This window comes from Myotis daubentonii, chromosome 3 (genome assembly GCF_963259705.1).
Source record: "Myotis daubentonii chromosome 3, mMyoDau2.1, whole genome shotgun sequence".
Lineage (NCBI taxonomy): Eukaryota > Metazoa > Chordata > Mammalia > Chiroptera > Vespertilionidae > Myotis > Myotis daubentonii.
This window is the reverse complement of record NC_081842.1, coordinates 156,681,500-156,703,309: the sequence shown is the minus strand read 5'-3', so window position 1 is coordinate 156,703,309 and position 21,810 is coordinate 156,681,500. Positions and strand designations below refer to the sequence as shown.

Below are 21,810 nucleotides of genomic sequence, written 5' to 3'. Positions count from 1 at the left end.
AGTATGATTGCTTTTTTTTTTTTTCCTAAATCAAACTATCTAAATACATTTAAGAGAAAGGTCTAGAAAAGTTAGTTACCAATGACATTCCTGGGGAGTGGGACAGGTGGGTGGAGTGAGGGGTGGGCCAGGGCTTTCTCTTCTTCCATAACACACCTTTACACAGCTGGAATGTTTTAGAAGCATGTAATATTTTGTAAACTATTTAGAGGCAGTGGGTTCATGCAGAGTTAATGAGATAAAGTGGGTGAAAGTTCTCCCACCTCAATCCCAGAGAGTAGCACCCCTGCCCTTCACTGGAATGTCAATTCTGACAAATGATAAACTCTTTGCACCAACCAATTACACAGCTAGCACCTATCACACATATTCACACAGATGGTGAGCAAGGATGATGCAGGCTTCACACAGATATCCTGCTGTGTCAGAGCGTGTCTGCCGGGATCCAGCCCAACAGGGAGGCAGATTTTCCCCCATATAGTGAAGAGCAAAGACTCAGAGTACTGGCCAACCTACCAGTAATTTAAACTTAGTAGGAGGAAAGAAGGGGGAAGACTGCCTTTGATTTATAACTATTAAGATTCTTTTCAAAAAAGAATGTTCTTAATCTATGAATCTCCATATAAGCTGCATTTTTCTGCTTTAAGAGAGCTCATGGAGTTATATAGCTACTAGAGGCCGGTGCACAAAAATTTGTGCACTTGGGAGGGGGGGGGGTCCCTCAGCTTGGCCTGTGCCCTCTCGCAGTCTGGGACCCCTCGGGGATGACCACCTGCTGGCTTAGGCCTGCTCCCCGGGGCATTGGGCCTAAGCTGGCAGTTAGACATTCCTCTGGCAGCCTGGGAGCCCTCAGGGGATGTCCACTTGCCAGCGGGGAGCAGGCCTAAGCTGCAGTCGGACATCCTTAGCGCTGCTGAGGAGGCGGAAGAGGCTCCCACCACCACTGCTGTACTGGCAGCCATCAGCCTGGCTTGTGGCTGAGCAGAGCTCCCCTTGTGAGAGCGCACTGACCACCAGGGGGAAGCTCCTGCATTGAGCATCTGGCCCCTGGTGGTCAGTGTGTGTCAAAGTGACCAGTCATTCCCAGTCATTCTGCTGTTAGGGTCAATTTGCATATTACCCTTTTATTATATAGGATAGAGGCCTGGTTCACGGGTGGGGGCCAGCTGGTTTGCCCTGAAAGGTTTCCTGGATCAGGGTGGGGAACCGCTGGAGTTACCTGGCCAGCCTGGATGAGGGGTTGATGGGTGTTTGCAGGATGGTCACATCCCCTTCATGGTGGGGGTCCCCACTGGGGTGCCTGGCCAGTCTGGGTGAGGGGCTAATGGCTTATTGCAGGCTGGTCAATCCCTCCTGGTGATGAAAGCTCCCAGCCTCTCCTTTTTTTCTTTTATTCTGGGATTTATTTACCTTCTATAATTGAAACTTTGTAGCCTTGAGAGGAGCTTGGAGCTGGCCAGGGTGGGAGGGAGGGAAGCTTGGCTTCCTCCATCGCCAGGGGCAACCCAAGTCTCCTGCTTGCTCCAGCTCTATGGCTGTGGCCGGCTGAAAGCAGGTATCTGGGGTTTATTTATCTTCTATAACTGAAACTTTGTTGCCTTGAGTGGAGCTCAGAGCTGGCTGCGGCAGGCGGGAAGATTGGCTTCCTCCATCATTGGGGCAACCAAGCCTCCTGCTTGCTCCAGCTCCATGGCTGCCAGCTGCCATCTTGGTTGGATTAATTTGCATATAGTCGCTCTGATTGGCTGGTGGGCATGGCTTAAGGCATAGCAAAGGTTTGGTCAATTTGCATGTTTGTCTTTTATTAGTGTAGATGTACTTAGAGTCCATGTCGCACCATCTGGAATTTCATTATAGACTGACTTTTTATTGGTAATGTTTTCATCTGTGTTGGTCTTGGCTCTCCAATTAAACAGAGTTTTTTCAGGGCACTGTCATTTCAGGGAAGCTGCCCAGGCACCGAAAGAGCACCAAACCAAGTGTTAGGGCTGTAGTTCTCAGTGCCATTTCCTTCACTTACTGAGCAACCTTGAGCTGGTCATAAGTTCTTTGGTTTTCAGTTTCCACATCTGTAAAATCAGGGGGTCAAACTAGATGATCTTTAAAGAATCTTCAGTTTTATCATCTATGATTTCTACACTTCTCATGGGACTTAAAATGGAATCAAGTATAGCTATTTATATCCAAATTCCTTCTTCACATTTTATTACAGAATGTGCACAGTCTTCCCGACTGCATGTTTAACTAATGAGATTCTACTTAATCTTAACAATAAAAACAAAATTTACTTTGTTCCATTTACTTGGAACAAGTTAAAGCATGTAAAACATACAGTAACTCATTCAATCTCAAAATACCTCAAACAGTTATTTTCCGCCTCCTACAAATGAGGAAACTGAGACCCAGAGAGTTTTCTTGCCCAAGGTGACATAGCTAGAATGTGACAAAGCCAAAAGCCAAACCACAGCAGTCAGCACATTTAATGATTACACCCTGCTGGCTGTAATGTAGGAGAGTGAGGAATATACCGTATGTGAGCTGCTTTTTCAAACTGAACACACACACAGGTACTTACTTCCCTACCATCTCACCTTGCGACTAAATTACAATCAGACAGTAACTATTCCAACTGAGTAACTGAAATGTGAACTGTATAAAAGCAAATAAAACATTAAATTCAAATAAGCAATTAAAAGAAAGCTAAATTGCCAGGCTTTCCCCCAAAATACCATTCCCTTCTCTTTGTGCTTCCAGACACTTTGCATTAACCTTATTACAGGATGGATCTAACTGACATGAAACCCCCTTCACCTAAACTGAGTTTCTGGTCAGCAGGCCTGTCATTGCACTGTTTGTACCCTGCTTTATTAAGAAATATCATTATTGACCCATGGCAGGAACCCAGTAAAGTTTGCTGAATGAATGTCAATGAAGTTCAATGACATATTAGTGGAAAGCATGCTACTGTAATATTATGATAAACAAGAAGCAACTCTTTAGCCATGCTGAAACTTACAAGGACTTTTTTAAAAAATTGAATATATTAGGGTGACATTGGTTCACAAAACCATACAGGTTTCAAGTGTATAACTCAAAACATCATCTGCACATTGCATTGTGCACCAATCACCTCAAGCAAAGTCTCTTTCCATCCCCATTCCCACCCCACTTTGCCCGCCTCCACCTACCCCCAACCCCTTTCCCTCTGGCTATCACCACACTGTTCGAATCTTGACTGGTGTCAGCTTAGATGAACAGAAAGGCAATTCAGTGTGTGAATCAAGAGCACGACATTTTACAGACAGTGTAACAATTTCAAAGTCTTCCACGGCAGAGGTAAGAATAGCAGCAAGCATACTCTTACATACTAAGGATTACTAAGGAAAAAAAAAAAACCCACTGTTTTTAAATCTAGTTTACTTTGTAAAGTTGAAAGTCAGTTAAGTCCAAATAAAATAAAAACCAAAAGCCATTTACTGATATTTCATTCCTAAAGTAAGTTATAGATAACAAAACCTACTAAAGGAAATGGAAATGACAAAGAAACTTAAACAGTATTTGTTAATCTGTTCGGTAACAGTTTAACCATCGTTCTGTAATAGTTTTTCCAATGTTTAGCCCAAATTCAATCACTGGTTATAGTTCTCAAATTGCAGTTCCAGGACCAGGAGCAACAACAGCACCTAGGAACTTGTTAAAAATGCAAACTCCCAAGTCCTACTTCAGACCTATAAATTCAGAAACTTTGGGGGTGGAACCCAAAAAATCAGTATTTTAACAGACTCTCTTGTGATTCTGATGCATAAAGTTTGAGAACATGGTTGCATGGTTGTCATCTATAGAATGTGGTTCAGTCTAAGTTAGTATTCTGTTTAGGCAGTTTACATTACAGAATGCCAAAAGGGTATTCTTTTCTAAGGGTGCTATAGAATGGATTACAATAATAATTTAAGTATTCCAAAGTACTAAATGAAGGTTGAAAATGAAAGTCCTAGGGAACACCTGGCTAAGGCTTATTAAATACTAGAGGCCTGGTGCATGGATTTGTGCACCGGTGGGGTCACTCAGCCTAGCCTGCACCCTCTTGCAATCTGGAACCCCTCAGGGGATGTCGATAGCTGGTTTCAGCCTGATCCCTGCAGGCCTGATGCAGACAGGAGGGAGCCTGATTCCCTCAGGCCCAATCCCCACAGGCCTGATCCCTGCAGGTCTGATCCAGACAGAAGGGAGCCCGATCTCCACAGGCCCGATTCCTGCAGGCCTGATCCCAATGCCTGCAGACCCCATTCCGATCCCCACAGGCCCGAACCAAATCCCCGCAGGCCTGATCCAGACAGGAGGGAACCCAATCCTGTGTGTTGAGTGTCTGTTCCCTGGTGGTCAGTGTGCGTCATAGCTACCAGTCGCCTAGGCGCATATATATATATATATATATATATATATATATATATATACATATATATATATATATATATATATATATATATATATATATATGTCTGGTGCATGAAATTCATGCACTCAGGAGGGTCCCTCAGCCCAGCCTGTGCCCTCTCGCAGTCTGGGAGCCCTAGGTGAATGGCCTAAGCTGTCAGTCAGACATCCTTAGCACTGCCGCGGAGGTGGGAGGGGCTCCTGCCACCACCACTGCTCACCAGCCATAAGCCGGCTTCTGGCTGAGCGGCACTCCTCCTGTGGGAGCACACTGACCACCAGGGGCCAGCTCTTGTGTTGAGCATCTGTCCCCTGGTGGTTAGTGAATGTCATAGAGACTGGTCGACCAGTCAAATGTCTGCCCCCTGGTGGTCAGTGCACGTCATAGCGAGTGGTTGTGCGGCCTTATATCATTAGCATATTATTACACTTTGATTGGTTGAATGGGTGATCAGACAACCAGACACTTAGCATATTAGGCTTCTATTATATAGGACTAGTGGCCCAGTGCACAAATTCGTGCACACTTAAAGGGAATTAATTAGAGGAAATATTTTAATATTGCTGTTTGCCCTTTCTCTATAATAGAAGTGTCAGAAGAAAATAAGTAAAATGTATATAAAAATAATATGTAAATTTATTAATAAACAATAACAACATGATATAACAAAGACATGATATAAAAACAAAAACATGACATGAAACCAACAAAAACATTGACTGACAAATTGATTAAACTTATTCTAATATCTCCCTGTATACCACATTAAAAGTGAATACACCTTCAGAGTGCTTGACTAATTTCCCTTGTGATGTATTTACAACTTTAACGTCACACGCTCTTCAAACTTGAGAGAAAGCAACATATAACTGTCCATGTCCGAAAACGGGTTCAGGTAGGAATATTCCTACTCTATCTAGAGTTTGTCCTTGTGATTTATTAATAGTCATTGCAAATGGTAGCATCACGGGAAAATATCTTCGAATTAATATTAATGGGAGGCCAGTGTCACATGAGGACAAATCAATTCTTGGAATCAGAACAACCTCTCCTTCTGCAGATCCTGTTAATACTTTAGCTTTGATAATGTTAGGTTGCAATCTTTTGATAATAAATCTGGTACCATTACAAAGACCCCATTTACTATTAAGATTTCTCAGTAGCATGATGATTGCACCCACTTTCAATTTTAATTTATGACATGGCATTCCCGAAGGAGTGAATACTATTAAGAAATTCGATGGGAAAAATTTTCCTTTTCAGTATCATCTGTTAAATCAATGGAATCATCACTCAAATATGTGTGAAAATCTCCACCAAGTATATCCAAAATTTTGTCATTTAATTTTTTAATTTGCTCATTTTTTGGACAAAGAATCCCATGCTTAGATATATTTTAATGTTATCTATAGGTATAGTATTTCCAAAGATAATAGATCCGTTACAAATTATTTCACAGGGGATTTCAAGAATATCCATTCCTAAATGCAAACTGCTATCAAGTTTGCCATCTCCAAGTTTTACTATCCATTCACTATAAGCAGAATCCTCTGATCTCATATATGTTTTAAGAGACAACTTTCTGAAACATCCCCAAACAATACAGTACTTTAAACTCATTTGTATTATAGCTGACCACATAGCATGTGGCACAATACTGAGACATTGTTGAAAATCCCATCCGAGAAGAACTTTCCCACCAAATGCAACATTCAAATGCATAATTTCTCTTAGTAACCTATCTATGGCATTTACAGCATGACTGAATGCCATGGTGCATTCATCAATAATGAGAAGTTGTGCTTTTTTAATAGTTTTAGCAACTTCACTCTTTATATCGAGTCTAGAAATTGAAGTTTCATTTAATGGAATCAGTAATTTATATTGGGAATGAAAAGTTCTTCCACCGAGAAGTACATTTGCAGCAATTCCTGTAGACGCTGTGCGTAAACAGTACCACGAGGACCTTTAATATAATGTATTTAAACTTTGTGAAGATATGTTTTTCCACTACCACCTGGACCATCCAAGAAAAAGCATTTGGGGTGTACAATTTGATCTTCAATGGCTGAAGTTATAGTCTGAAAAGTTGCCAACTGTTCATCATTCAGAGAATTTATCAAAACCTCTGCCTGTTGTCGCTTGTACGATTCATCACATGTATTTGTATTCGTTAATAAAGGATAGTCTGGAAGTTTGAAATGTGAACATTTCATTCCATGCAATGTGAATACCTCTTGAATTTTGTTAAGGGTATGCATTTCACAGTTCACACAGGGACCTTCTCTTCAGTGTAATTTCCAACAAAAATCTTCAATAAAATGAGATTCTCATCCCATAATTTGTCTACATCAGAAGGACAGCCAAACACACATATATATGCAAAAAGTTGCTGCAGTTGTTTGGGCATATTAAGGATGATTGCATCGTCAATCGTATCTTTCCAGATAGTGTTGTCGATTAATAATCGTCCATGTTTAGCAGCTTCATGAAATGTTATCATAAATTACACCTCCTACAGTTTGCAGATCATCAAAACTTATCGCACCTTTTACACGCAGAAGCAAAAGTCTAAGGTATTATCATTCTGGTTCTCTAAAGCTCACAGTGAACAGTCTACCTAATGCTTTATTCCCACCCTTTTGGCGTTTTCTCCACAAAGAATTATTAAACACATAATGTGGAATCTCCCAATAATTACGTGCATCAGAATCTTCTCTATTCAATAAGGACCAAGCCATCAAAGTTGAGTTATGCCTTTTAGTTCTATCTATAACTCCAGCAAAATCATCAGTATGAAAATATATATTCTGTTCATTTGGCAAATGAATAGCTAATCTTGTGATTGCATGAGATTGGTCATGCATTCACATTGCAAAAAGTCTTCAAACAACCTCAGGAGCGCTCACATACATACCTGGAGTCAATGAAGACCTGTACTTAGTCATGACTGATATTTTTTTTTCAGAAATTTGAATATTTGCTCAATCGTGCCCTTTATAGATGTATTTAAATAAATATTTGACACTTTTAATCAATGCACAGACATCAAAATTTATATGACAGATACATTCTGTCGAGCACGCTGGCTTCTTTTGGCTTCAGAGGTACGTTGTGCCAATAGCTGCTGGTCTTCAGACATATTCTGTTGACAACTCCAGCCAGGGGAGGGATGGGTGGAATCGGGCTCCCACCTCCCTTCCTCCCTCCTGTCAGGGTCAGGCATGGGGGGGGGGGGGGGCGATTGGGGGCGGGGCTGGCAGGGGAGGGGCCTATCGGGGCTTTCCTTCCCCGGCTGCCGGCAGCTAGCCCTGCCCCTGCCCCTGTCACTGCCACTGCTTGCCATCTGTGCAATGCCACCCGCCTCCACCACTGGTTGCCTCCCTCTGCAGGAAAAAGGCATGGAGTACGATCACTTGGCTGGTCTGGGCCTCCTTCTGTGGGGCAATAGCTGGCCAGCCCCGCCCACCCACCACAGCATCGCTGGCCAGTGGCCTGGGCCTCCCTCAGTGGGTTGATGGACTACGGGGCCCCCAGATCGATGCCCCGCTGAGGGAGGCCCCACCCACCCACCACAGTGGCGCCGGTTGGGTAGCCTGGGCCTCACTATTGGAGGCAATCGATGGGGGGGGGGGGGGGGGGGGCGCTCCGCAATCCATCTCCACACACAGGGAGGCCCTGCTCACTCAGCTGGGGCTCCACTATTGGTCACTGCCCACAGGGAGGCCCTGCCCACCAGCCGGGGCTCCACTATTGGGTACTGCCCACAGGGAGGCCCTGTCCACCAGCCGGGGCTCTGCCATTGATCACCGCCCACAGGGAGGCCCTTCCCACCCTGCCGAGGCTCTTCAATCGGCCCTCGCAGCCGTGGTGGCTTGCCTCAGCCCTCACAGGGGCTTGCCTCAGCCCTTGCAGCCCCACCTTTGTCCAGAAGGTTGTCCGGACGGTCATTTGGCTATCTGGTCTAATTAGCATATTACACTTTTATTATTATAGATTGGAGAGTGGGGAGAACCTTTGGAAAACAGTATGGCAGCTGAAATTCATATATCCTATTCACGTATTCTACAACCTAGCAAGTCAACTTCTAGGTATAAATCCAAGAAAAACCTTTTGCATGTGTACATCAGGAGGTGCGAACATAAGCAGCTGCCCTCTTCACAACAGCAAACTAGCACAAGAGCATAACCCTGGAAGCCACCACACACCCCTCAACAGGAAAATGGAGAGACAGTGGCATTTCTGCAAAATGGAATGTCATGCAGCAATCAGAAAATTTCAGTGACATACAATATAGATGAACCTCAGCAATATAATTTTAAGTGAATTAAAGCATTATAAAGTGGAAAATATCTTAAAAGACAGGGCATGTAACATATACTTTTAATTGTGTAGCATATATAGAAAACTTAAAGGTCCAATAAAAATATATTTTAAAAGCTACCAAGGAAATGATGAATATAGGATTCAGTAAATAGTTGCCTCAGGTTAGGGAAGCAGGAAAAAGGGGCCCAGCTGGTTATATCAAGGGTACTGTCAAGGTCTTAGCTTTATTAGGTTGTGCCTATCCTATTTAATAAAGAGGGAATATACTAATTGACACGCCATCGCAAAGATGACGGTGCCCATAGCCAATAAGGAGGGAATATGCTAATTGACTGCCACACTCTCAAAGATGGTGGTGCCCAAGGCCACAAGATGGCGGCACCCAGTCCCCTCAGCCCTGCCAGGGCGGCAGGCACGCGGCAAGGCTCTGCATGCCTGCTTCCAGAGACCCCCAGTCCCTTCAGCCCCCCAGCCCCCCAGAGCCAGCCCAAGGCGCAGGCAAGCCTCAGATGGCGGCTGCCCAGCCACCCAGGGCCAGCCGAGGCTTGCGCTGCCAGCAGTGGCAGCAGCAGAGGTGTGATGGGGCATCGCCTTACCCTGATCACCGGGTTGCCTCCTGCCCCTGAGGGCTCCCAGACTATGAAAGGGGGCAGGCCAGGCTGAGGGATCCCCCCTCCAGTGCACGTGCACTAGGCCTCTATTCCTATATAATAAAGAACTAATATGCTAATTAGACCAGATGGTGGAACAACCTTCCGGAACAACCACAGGACCGCGAGGCACCCGGGGCTGTGAGGGCCGCGCCCCTTGCACGAATTTCGTGCATTGGGCCTCTAGTTATATTATTAAAACCAAATAAATGGACCAATTATGAGACTGTGTCATGAGCCAAGAGCCAATGACCCTCCCTCCTTGTAAGTATAAAAACAAGCAGTTTGGGCTTGTTTCATGAAGCAACCACAAATTTGCAAAGAACTCCTGTACTAGCTAACTATGTGGAACTAGAGGAGAGAAGAATCACCACCTTGAGCCTCTATGGCAACCAGATGTGGCTCATCAGCTATGTCATTTATCCTTACAATGGCCCTAGTAAGATGTAGATATAACACTACTTTATTGATGGAAAAATCTGACGCTCAGAGAGATTAGTTAACTCATCCGGGTACAAACTGGGAAGGCAGGTATAAAAACCCAGCTATTTAACCTGGAAGGTAAGAACAAAAACTAGATACTTAAGATTCCAAAGCCTCATAGACCCTGGCCTCCTCTTGACACTCAACAAGTATCCAGAGCAAGTTATATAAATTTTCCAAACCCATCTCCTTATTAAAAAATAATACAGCTGATGATGGTTTGTATTTATTGAAGATTTATTTTATATGCTAGATCCTATGTAGGATATTTTGAAAACTTGCATACAGATTAGAAAGAGTAATGCTGAAGGTACCATCTTTTAGACAGGAAAGTACAACAACCAGATTACAATCAATGGCAATAGACTGACTAACCCAAGACTGGGATCTTTGTAATCCAGACCACTAACTTGCAGGTAAAAAGTACATGCAATGACTGGTACCCATCTTGGTTATCTTCTGGCCACTCAAACTCTGTACATAATTTTATGTAGTGCTACAACTTTTAAAACAATATTCGTCTAGCAGTCTCCTTCCACCTTAATGTTTCCAAAATGGGCTCCATTTTCAGTAGCCCCAACACAAAAATATTATAGCAAACTGGGCAGCTGATGTTCAGGCACAACTTGCTGACTTAGCCAATAACAACGAAGAAAGTGAAGGACAGATAAGAAATACTTCAGAAGTTGAACTATTAAACAACAAAGGGGAGGCATTTATTCTCCATGTAAAAATCTGTCCTTGGTACCAGACAGAAAATAGTGTCACTTAGATAAAGAGAATAAAGGAGTAAGGTTGATAAAACTTGGTTAATTGTTAGAGATAATAAGCTCCATGTAGAATTCACTGGGTTTAGAGATGCTGCCATGAGACATTCAAATGGGGATTAAACTAGGGCTTGAAGGTCAATAGGCATCAAGGCAGATTCGCATACATGTGGTAGTTGCATCCATACAGAAAAAAGGGGAAGCAGAAAGAACACCTAAAGAACATCAACATGTAACAGGTGAGTCAAGGTGACCTAGATGTAAGAAATAAAAATAGAGAGGTGGGCAGGCTTTAGAAAAGCCATGGGAAAAAAGTTTTAAAAAGGAAGGAATGGTGAACAAGCAACAAATGCCATAGAAAGGGCAAGATCTAAATAGAAAAAAAAAAATATGTTGGATTTGGAGATTAGTGACTTTATGACAAAGCTGAGGTGTAAATAGAAATGAGATTCCAGAGACGTGATCAGCAAATAAGATAAGGAGACAATAAACAAAGATCATTTGTTCAGAAGTTTAGTGTAACAAAATGTATTTGGCTTCTCTGAATGTAGAGGCTTTATCAGATGCTCATGGATAGATCCACTAGAGACAAAAAGTTCTTATTCAATTATAGCATTTTATATCAAATAGAAATATAAAGTGCTCAGTAAATGTAAGCTATTTTCCCAAGCACTATTCTAGATATTACTATATCTTATTAAATCATCACAATCCTATAAAGTAGTTATTATTATCCCTAATGTACAGATGACACAACCAAGACACAAAGAAGATAAGGGCAAGTAGTAGCTTATCCAAGGTCCCTTAGCTAGTAGTAGTGTGCTGGTCAAGCCCAAAACTTCAGTCAATAGAGTTAAGAGGGAGGGCGATATATGAAGTAAGGGATAATATATGAACTGTAAATGTTAGTTAAGATTGCACTGATTGTTAAATAGCTTCAGTTTAATTTCTATTTAAGAACTATTTTTAATTTGAATGTCTGCATTCTCTCATTTCAGAATCCTACACTGCTAGGACCTGACATTTTTATGCTCTTATGACACTCAGATTCTGCACTGCATTATAATTGTGTTACCTCTCCTACTGAATTGCAAGTTTCTTGAAAATGGGGCTGTCTCTTATTTATCCTTGCATCTCTATTCCCCCCAATCTTAAAAGCAGACAATACTAGACTTACTGTGGCCACTTCACAACATATATACAAATACTGAATCACTGTTATATACCTGAAATTAATGTTATCAATTATTTGTCAATAAAAAATACAAAAACAAACAAAAAGGTACTAAATAATGATTGGTTATATGAATAATCATTTTTACTTTTTTTTAAAGTTTTTAATTGCTATATAGGGTTGTTGTCTCTGAAATATTACTTAGGTTGTCTATGTTTAGAACACCTTTGGATCATTCCAATTACTGGTTTTGATGCAAATACTTCTAAAGCAGTGGTTCTCAACCTGGGAATCTTTTTAAAATCCTGATTCCTGGGCCTCATCCTCCGGAAATTCTGTTTCTTTGTTACTAATGTTGTGGCCCCACCCCATAACAAAGCAACAGAATTTCCGGAGGATGAGGCCCAGAAATCAGGATTTAAAAAAGATTCCCAGGTGATTCTAATGTGCAGCTAAGGTTGAGAACCACTGCTCTAAAGCAAACATAATTCCCCTGGATAAAACCTTTTATAGATTCCCTATCACCTACTGGTCAAAGGTCCGTAGCACTTTGTGTGGATTAGTGATAAGATTTTCCAACCTCATTACTAACCCACCCCACCTGGCTCTAACTACCAAACCACCTGTACTTCCTCAAGGGTACAGAACATGCTACTATGTGTTCAACAGGTGAACTACGACACCACCTCCTCCATCTCCATCAGGACAGAACTGAAATCCTTTTCTAAAGCCTTCCCATATTTGCAATTTTTACTTTGTTTTTGCTCTCTCCCTTACTACACTATAAATTTCCTAAAACAAACTTTCTACAAGGCAACACTCATCATATTTATCCTCAGGTCTGGCAAGAAGAGGTTTAGTGTTAATGAATATTTATTAAAAGAACTAGAGGACTGTTGCACAGAATTCATGGGGGGGGGGGGGGCAGTCCCTCAGCCCGGCCTGCACCCTCTTGCAATCCGGGACCCCTCGGAGGATGTCCAACTGCTGGTTTAGGCCTGATCCCTGCGTCGGACATCCCTCTAGCAATCCAGGACCACTGGCTCCTAACCACTCACCTGCCTGCCTGATTGCCCCTAACTGCTCACCTGCCTGCCTGATCACCCCTAACCACCTCTGCCTGACTGCCTGATCGCCCCTAACTACTAGCCTGCCTGCCTGGTCACCCCTAACCACCTCTGCCTTGACCCCTGTCGCCGTGGCTTTGTCCAGAAGGACGTCCGAAAGGTCCTTTGGCTGCCTGATCTAGTTAGCATTTTATGCTTTTGTTATTATACATTATTAACGCATAATTCAGCAAATCTGCTGGTACTATATAATACTAACCCACTATCAAAAGTAAAATTTTAGGTAGTTTTCCATTTTCAATAATGAATAGTGCACTTTTCTATTTTATCTCAATCTATAGATTCATGAATTCAAGACAACTTGTACCTTCATTAGCAGCTAGCTGTGACCATCACCAAAGACACAAAACAGACCCACAGAGTACCAAAACCTCTCTGTGACCTGGTCAAACCAATAAGGCATATATATTCACTGGCAAATTATATGGAAAAAAAATCACTTAAAATGCTTTGAAATTGCTCCAATTTAAGCATGTGAAATGAATTAAAATTATACACTTCTGGGCAGGTATCTTTCTCATATTTTTATCTATAAGTGCATATTACATAGAAGATACTCAGCTGCCTCCTTTTATAAAAATTGTGTCATACCCAGCCCTAGCCAGTTTGCCTCAGTGGATAGAGCGTCAGCCTGGGGACTGAAGAGTCCCAGGCTCGATTCTGGTCAAGGGCACGTGCCTGGGTGCGGGCTAGATTCCCAGTAGAGGGCATGCAGGAGGCAGCCGATCAATGATTCTCTCTCATCATTGATGTTTCTATTCCTCTCTCCCTCTCCCTTCCTCTCTGAAATCAATAAAAAATATATATTAAAAACAAAACAAAAACTGTGTCATTCCCAGTTAGCTATGTCAGGATTTTGGATAGGCCAAGAATATAATCTGATTTTGTGTTGGCCTTGAGGCCTTTGGCAAGTCATCTGAACAATTAACATTTTAGTTTTCTCATGTATCACCTCAGTGTGTTTGGAACACGGTATTCTTTAGCAAGTCTGGTCATAAGGTGCAATGTGTTATGAAGAGATCTTCGCGTTTCATCCTAGAATAGCTAAGTCCTTACAGTTATCTTCAAGCTGCTTCACTCACGTTGTTACTTAACCCTTGGGCTTCATTATCTTCATAGTGCACATGGGGAAAGAGAAGTGGAAGGAAGGATATAAAGTGACTTGGCTGAAAAGACCCACCGAGCGAGTGACTTAAAAGAGCCTTCATTTTAACTACCAGTTCCTTCATCCTCTTTTCAAAGAGCCATTTTGAAAAACTTTCACTGACAGCAGGCAGAACAGAGTGTCAAATTAAGTATTAGCTTTTACTTGTTTAGTCTGAACGAATAACCTAAGCTTCCTAGACCTTAAGATAGTTCTAGGATTGGATGGATAAAGTTTTGCTGACTGAGTCCAAGTTCGTAAGTCTAAGTTTCAAGATAGCGTGACCTAAATTTTAACTGTAAAGGCATTCCCCCCACCCACCCCCCCCCTCTCTCCAGGTCTCTCATTCTTTTCAAATTTTGTTCAGTATCTTTTTAAATGTGTTAAGCCATACCCTACCTTTCCAGGTCAGGGTCAAGGCTGCCAGAATTTTCTTCTACCTAAACAGTGAAGCAATCCCTCCTCAGTCTGAAGGATCCCAAGGCACCCATCACTCACATCAAACTTTAGACCTAGACTCCAATCTGAATTGTTAGGGAAGCCCAGCATTTTCTAATTCCAGGACCCCCCACCCTTTACACTGCTGAGCCACCCTCGGAGGAGTGCCTCTTCGAATCCTCACCCCGTTTTAGAGTCCAGACAAGGGAAATCTCAATTCCGCTCAGATTCAACAAGAACTGTATCAGCGTTGCAAGCAATGATGATTTAGCAATCATAAATACGGGCCCCCAAGTGAGGTAATAATCTAAAGCAGCGGTTCTCAACCTATGGGTCGCGACCCCTTTGGGGGTCGCCTAAGACCATCGGAAAACACATATATAACTACATATTGTTTTTGTGATTAATCACTATGCTTTAATTATGTTCAATTTGTAACAATGAAATTGGGGGTCACCACAACATGAGGAACTGTATTAAAGGGTCGCGGCATTAGGAAGGTTGGGAACCACTGACAAGATTCCCATATCACACGTGCCGAGGACATTATTATTTAGCAGATTCCGTTTCCTGGGCCCAAATGACTTGCATATCGGGGCGATCAGCATAGGCGCCACAGGGGGCTGAGAGCTCCTAATGCAGTTTACTCTACTTCACTATAAAATTCTACACCGAAATAGCCCCACATATGCCTGCCCCTTATGATGTCAGTGCTTCCCCGAGACACTGAGCCGTCACCGGGGTTCTCTTCCTCTGCAGCGGCCACGGGCCACCCAGGAACTCAATTCCAACCACAGCTCGCGGGGCCCGAGCTAGCAGATCCCGAAGCCCCGCGCGCCCCGCGGCAGGGGCCGCCACCGCAGCCCCAAACTGGTCGTCCCCTCCTCCCCCACGTCCCCGCGTCGCTCATCACTCCACGCCGGGCTCCACCCTCTCTCCATCCCGGAGAGGGTGCGGGCACAGCCCTGCCACCGCCTGCGGGAGCGGTGCCCGCGCTGGCACCTACCTCCCACCTCCACCTTCGGGGCGCGGCCGCGGGGTGGGGGTCAACGCTCGCCAGCCCGCCGCTCCAACGGCCCAACCGCCGCGCCCGTCTGCGCGCAGGGAACGGGGCACCGAGCCAGGTGCCGACGCTCACCTCCGCGCCACCCCCACCCCACGCCACCCGCCGCCAGCGCCGACCCCGGCCGGTTGGCCCCCGACCCTGCCGGTGCCGTCGCCCCTCCCCAGGCGGGGGCGTCACTCTCCCCGCCGCGGGGCTAGGCTCTCACCGTCACGTCCCCGGGAGCCGCGGGGAGACTCCGCTCGGCGCCCTCGTCAGGACCGCGCAGCCCCGAGGGCCCGCACAGGCGCGCGGCACGCGGCGGCCCCGCCTCTGCCTCCGGCTCCCGCCTTCCCGGTCCCCGCCGGCTCCGCTCCGCCCCTCGCGGCCGCGTCCCCGCCTCGGCAGGTTCGCCAGGTTCCCACCCCGCCCCCGCGCCGCCGCGCCGCCGGCTCGGCCGCCTCCTATTGGCTCCGCTCGTTGCTAAGCGACGAACAACCACAGCCGGCATTGGTCCGGTGGGGGCCTGGCGTCTCCTCCCGCCTCCAAAAAAACCTGGAGAAAAAGAAAACCTCATCCCCGGAGCTGAGCCGGGTGCGGGCAGCTGCGGCTGCGGCACCTGTTACGCCCTGTGATTCACCCCGCCCGGCTCTGCTCCCTGCCCCTCCTCCCGCCCGCAGGGCTCGGGGCCCCGTGGGGAAGGGGGTTGGGGTTGCATTCAATCAAGCACGTGTTTCGGGGCCCCAGTGAACCCCAACACCCACATGAGGAGCAAAAGTGAAGCTCCCCGAAGAGCCACGTGCGCTTGTAAAAGTGGAGAAATAAACCAAACAACAGCCGGCACCCAGAATTAGGTCAGACCCCGGGAAGAGGAGTTTCAAGCGTCGGGAACCGTGGATGCAAACCACCCAACCGGGAGAAATTTACATGTAAAATTAGGGCACAGAAAATGACCTAGGCGGGAGACAACGGGAAGGCTTAAGAAATGGCACCTATGGTCGCGAAGTTTATGTAGAAATGTCTCCCACCCACCCAGCAAAATACGTGCAAAGAAAATGTATGCCTGCTGCCACCGTAGCCGGGGTCAGGCCCGCTCCTCTCCGTCCCGTGTTCCATGTCACATTCTCCAGGCGAGAAAAGAGGCCTGGGAAAGGAAAGGTGGGATGGGGAATCGCAGGCATATGAGTTGAGTTATAAACACAAAGACGTGCTGTGATGGATTGTGTGTGTGTGTGTGTGTGTGTGTGTGTGTGTGTGTGTGTGTGGATGCCAAGGCATTGATTTTACTCAAGAGGGGGAAAGACAGGTTTGGTATTTTAAGGAGCCCCCTGAGAGCATTTTGAAACTAAAATACCAAAATATGAGACAAGAAAAAGAAATATTAACAATGAAGAACAAGGGAGGGACGAGTGCCCCCCTCCCAATTTACACGCACATACCCCCAATCCTAGATGAAAGGTCAAGGCGAGAAAGTGAGCACGCCTGGGCGACAATTTCAGCATCCACGGACATCCTCCTGTTGCCTTAGGCCTGAGCGAGCAGGACGCCCGGCCGATGCTATTGAGTTTAGGTGAATGACAGCCAATAACCCGTCAGGGTCCATCTTTAAGGACGCTGTTAGTGCGGGCTGGTGTGGAGGAAGAAACCAATTATTAGCAATAATTACCTTACTCCCTACCCCAGAGTACTGATGATGTGTGTATGTTGGGGAGGGGGGTACCTCTGCTCCAAAAAGGGGTTTTGCAATTTCAACTGTCCGCCCCAAACTCCCACATCCCTTCCCATCTTAAGAACCACTTTTAAGTGACAGGTTTTCTTTGAAATGACACTTCAGCCTTTAGTTTGACCATTTCACCTCCTCACAGTCAAAAGCCAGAGCTCACTTCTGATTAGCTAGGAGAGTTGATTTGAGATCCATGAATTAAACAAGCAGCGTCCAGCACACCCGTTTGTGACCTAACCACTTACAGAATCAGATTTTAAGGTTTGGGCCGGGCTGCAGTAAACTCCCAAACGTGCGGCCCCGCCCCTAGCCCCTAGGGTGAATCCGATCTGTCTCAATCAATCAAAGGTTTTCAACGTTTTGCTCTTAGGGCCCACGTTTTATTCTTAAAACAAAACCCGCAAAGGGCTTTTGTTTTTGTGGGTTATATCAATTGATATTTACCATACTAGAAATTAAGACTGATGAATTTAAAAATATTTATTTTTCCAAAATAATAAGCCCTGCTCTGGGTGTGGCTCAGTTGGTCAGAGCGTCCTCCAGGACACTGAAAGGTCGCAGGTTTGATTCCAGTCACCGCACATACTGAGGTTGTGGCTTTGATCCCTGGTCAGGGGTGCCTACCGGAGGCAATTGAGCCTTGTATCTCTCTCTCTCTCTCTCTCTCTCTCTCTCTCTCTCTCTCTCTCCTCTTTCTCTAAGAAAACGCAAAAAAACAATAAACATATCCTCAGATAAGGATTAAAATAATAATAATAAAATTACATTTTACATAAATAGCACAATCTAATGGAAATAACTATATTTTCCAAACAAGAGTGGTATTACTATAAAATGTCTCAAATATCTTCAATGTCTGGCTTAATGGAAGGCAATTGGATTTTCATATCTGCTGCATTCAATCTGTTGCCCTATCTCAGGTAGCCTTTGGAAAACTGTACATTCCTAAGAGAATGGGAGTAAAAAGTAACATTTTAGTATTATAATACAATAGTTTTGACTTTGTAGACTTCCTGAGATGGTCTTAGGGACACCCTTTGTCAATGGTTTAGGAACTGAGCAGGTGACCTAACTCTGGTGAATACATAATGGAAAGTGTAGGTATATGGGCAAAGGGGAGGCGGGGAGGATCAGGGGAAAGATTTTAGCCCTGAGAGCCCATAAGAAGTCTTTTCCTTACTTCCTGCCCTGGCCATCCTCCATGGAGCAAGACATGTTTGGAGTTGTGGTGGCATATCCTGACATCTATATTATTCCCTCTGTTTAAATGTCCTCCCTCTCAACAACAATAAGAGAAAAGGTTAAAAAAAAAACCCAAAACTGAAAAACTGTAAAGACAGCCCAGATGTCACTGAGTGGCTAAATTAACCTACTCTGGCTTTGTATACCTCCAAACTGCTCACATCTGAGCTACTAAATGGCCTATTGCTTAAGCTAGTTTGGGTCAAGTATTCAGTTACTTGCAGCCAAGAAGATCTTGACTGATATATAGGACAAGATAAGGACCTGGGCATCAGCCTGAAAATAGTGTAAGTATACTTTAAGCACAGAGCTAAAGGAATTGGGCTCTGATAGAACGTTGCCATGGAAAAGAAAGATAAAGGGAAAAGGTGCTCCATGGAATATTTTTTAATGCTTTGGCGACTTTCCCCTCTTTTAGCAAAATTAAGGGAATGTGATATCAAGTGTTCTTGTTTTCTAAAACACATCAAGACTTCCACCTCTACTCCATGTATATCACAGTGGTCAGAATAATTATTTTAAAATATAATTTATATCGTGGCATTTCTCTGCTTTGGCTCCTGTCATTCAATGTTGAAGCCCAAATTCTTCCATGTGTTACAAGGTTCTTATGACCTGCCCTCCACCTCCTTCCCTCTCTGATTTCGTGTTCTATTAACCCCTCCCTTACTCAAGTAACCATTAGCCTCCTCACTTTCCCTCAACCTTGCCAGCTATATTAGTGCCTCAGGATCTTTGCACTAGCTATTTCCTCTGTTTGAATGTCCTCCCTCTCAACATCTATATTATTTACCTCTCCCCTTTCTAGTCTACCCAAAGTCACCTTCTTTGTGAGACCCAACCGGCAACATTATTTAAAATTGGAGCCCTTTCCCCCCTGCCCCCACCCTATAGCTTTCCAAATTTCTTACCTCCCTCTAATGTCATCTTCAACCATAATGTAGCATTTACTTATTTTGTTTGTTTGTTTGTTTGTTTGTTTGTTTGGTCCATCTACCTTTACTAGAATGTAATTCCAACAGAGACAGAGATTTTGTTTGTTATTAACTGATGTGCCTGGTGCTCAATAATTATTTGGTAAATAAATGAACATAACTCCAAATAGCTGTTTTTAATTTCAGAGTAACCAACCACCTTGGCAGGCTACTGTATGCTTATGACAATGATGTTGCTCAAAAAATATCACATCAGTAGGCACTGAAATTGTGAGCCAAATCTGATGAACACATTCTGGAGCCATGTTGAAATGCCAAACCTGTGTTTGCTAACTAGGTTACTGCATTTGGGTGGATAGGGGAAGGTCAGAAAACAAGATGTGTTTGATTGTTTAAGACGGGCAGTAAACTGAACATAATTTCAGGGAGGAATTCTAAAAATGTGCACCGGTAACAAGTTTCAGAAAAAGCATATATACATATTTTTAAACTCTGTATGTGTGTGTGTATGTGTGAATGAATCTCTCCCAATCTGCCTGCAGACTTCCATTTTAGCCCCCATTACATCAGTCTTTAAAAAGTGAAAATTCAATCCTCTCCCCAAGCCTCCTGTATTTAAGAACCTTGAATGGCCTCTCATTTTATCTGCATGAAACTGACCTTTCTCCCCGTCTAGTACACTAATCTGGCTGGCTCCTGTCCCCATCTTGGAACTCCCACCTTGGCTAGCCCCTTTTTGTGTCCCCTGGCCCTTTGCACCTGCCATTCAGTCGGCCCGAAAGGCTTTTCCCAACAGGGTTCAAGACTATGATTCTTTTTCATCATATGGATCCCACTTCCATATATAAAGCTAGCTTCCCAGGCTTGGTTTTGTTTGCTTGTTTGCTTGCTTATGGTCTGTATCCTCCCACCAGAATGTAAGCCCAGTGAAGGCAGGGACTTTGTTGGCTGCTTTTGCCTCTGTAGCCCCAGGCCCTCTATGCCTGCACTGGAGGTTGGTAACGAGACCGTTAATCATGAAATTCAGTGGGAGGTGGGCAGGAAAGAAGGAGCATCCACTTTTAATTTTATTAACTTCTGTTATATATGAATTTGTGTAAGTGTGTCATATTGTAATTTTAAAATATTTTAATTTTGCTGAAATAAATAGGCTCTGACTTTAATATGTGTTAATAATCTGCTCTATGTGTTTCTCAGAAACCAGTGTTTCAAATCCCCCAGCAAACATTCAGGCCACACAGCTTCTACTAACACGTACATTCAAATCTGGATAATAATGGGCTTTTATTACAGCTTTCTGTAATTCATACCATCTGGATTATTCCAATAGCAGCAACAATTTCTGGATCCAGTGAAGAGCATTTCTTGTTCAGGCCTGTAGGCCATAACAGACGAGGAGATGGGCTGAGTCACCTTTCCTTAATGGCCCCACATTCACTCACTCATTCTGTGTCCTGGCCAGCACTTTCTTTCCAGCAGCGGCAGGACGTATAAACAAAGTCTTGCTGGATACTGTGCTGAGAACTCCATATCCATGATCTCATTTTACTCACAAGATAAATTTAAGGCTGTTAGTAATTAACTGCAAACTAGTATAGAACAGCTGCCAAGAGCTGCAAGGCCTCAGAGTCCCACACACGGCCGAAGTGGTCAGGGCGTACTCCATGGGGGAGAAAGAACCGGAGTGAGGCTTCGAGGCACCTTCACTCTGCAAGCCTGGCAACACCAGGCCACCAGCTCTGCCTCCTGACTTCTAAAGGCAGCCTTACAGTGAGCCGGGCTTGGCTCCTCTGGCATCTGAGGGAATCTCTGCGACATGCTGCATTTCCAAGGATGATTCATTCCTGGCCAATTCCTTTGGCTTCGGGCCAGTAGTAGTCCAGCTTGAAATGACAGCCCTGTGCCACTTACAAAGTGCTGGCCGGGTTTGCAGGAAAAACAGGCCACTGCAATTGCCTTTTCCTCCCACATCCGCCAGGTGAAAATTCTCAGAAAAGAAAATTAGCCCTTCTTATTACCCACCCTGCCCTGTCCCACCCTGCCCTAACTCACCCCGCCAGACAGAAGCTCACACAATAGAAGGCATGCCTGCTCATCTTCTAGGCACGTACTACTTTCGATTTTTGTCTGGTCTGCTGAGTGTCCTGCCCCACTATTTCTCTTGAAAGGGTTTTTTTTTTTTTTTTTTTTAGCAAGAATGCCTGACAGAATTTTGTTAAGCTCTAGCACATTGGCGTCCCACTCTCCATTTGTCCCCAAAGTGATTTATTAATTTTGAAATATGCCATGTAAAACTTGACTATGCATTAATCACTCAAATAGTT

The 21,810-nt window shown here is 44.3% G+C and overlaps 1 protein-coding gene across 13 annotated transcripts in view; it reads right to left on the bottom strand.

Moving 5' to 3' along the window:
* The window catches only part of SSX2IP (SSX family member 2 interacting protein), a 58,148-nt gene extending 42,174 nt beyond the window's left edge, over positions 1 to 15,974 (bottom strand). For 9 of the 13 annotated variants that reach the window (XM_059689024.1, XM_059689027.1, XM_059689028.1 and 6 more), the window contains exon 1: positions 15,816 to 15,973. The gene's annotated coding sequence lies outside the window, so the exon portion shown is untranslated. Of the gene's footprint in view, positions 1 to 15,815 lie in introns of all 13 variants that reach the window. The other 4 variants (XM_059689036.1, XM_059689026.1, XM_059689025.1 and 1 more) reach the window with 4 other exon arrangements.
* Positions 15,975 to 21,810: the final 5,836 nt, after the last annotated feature.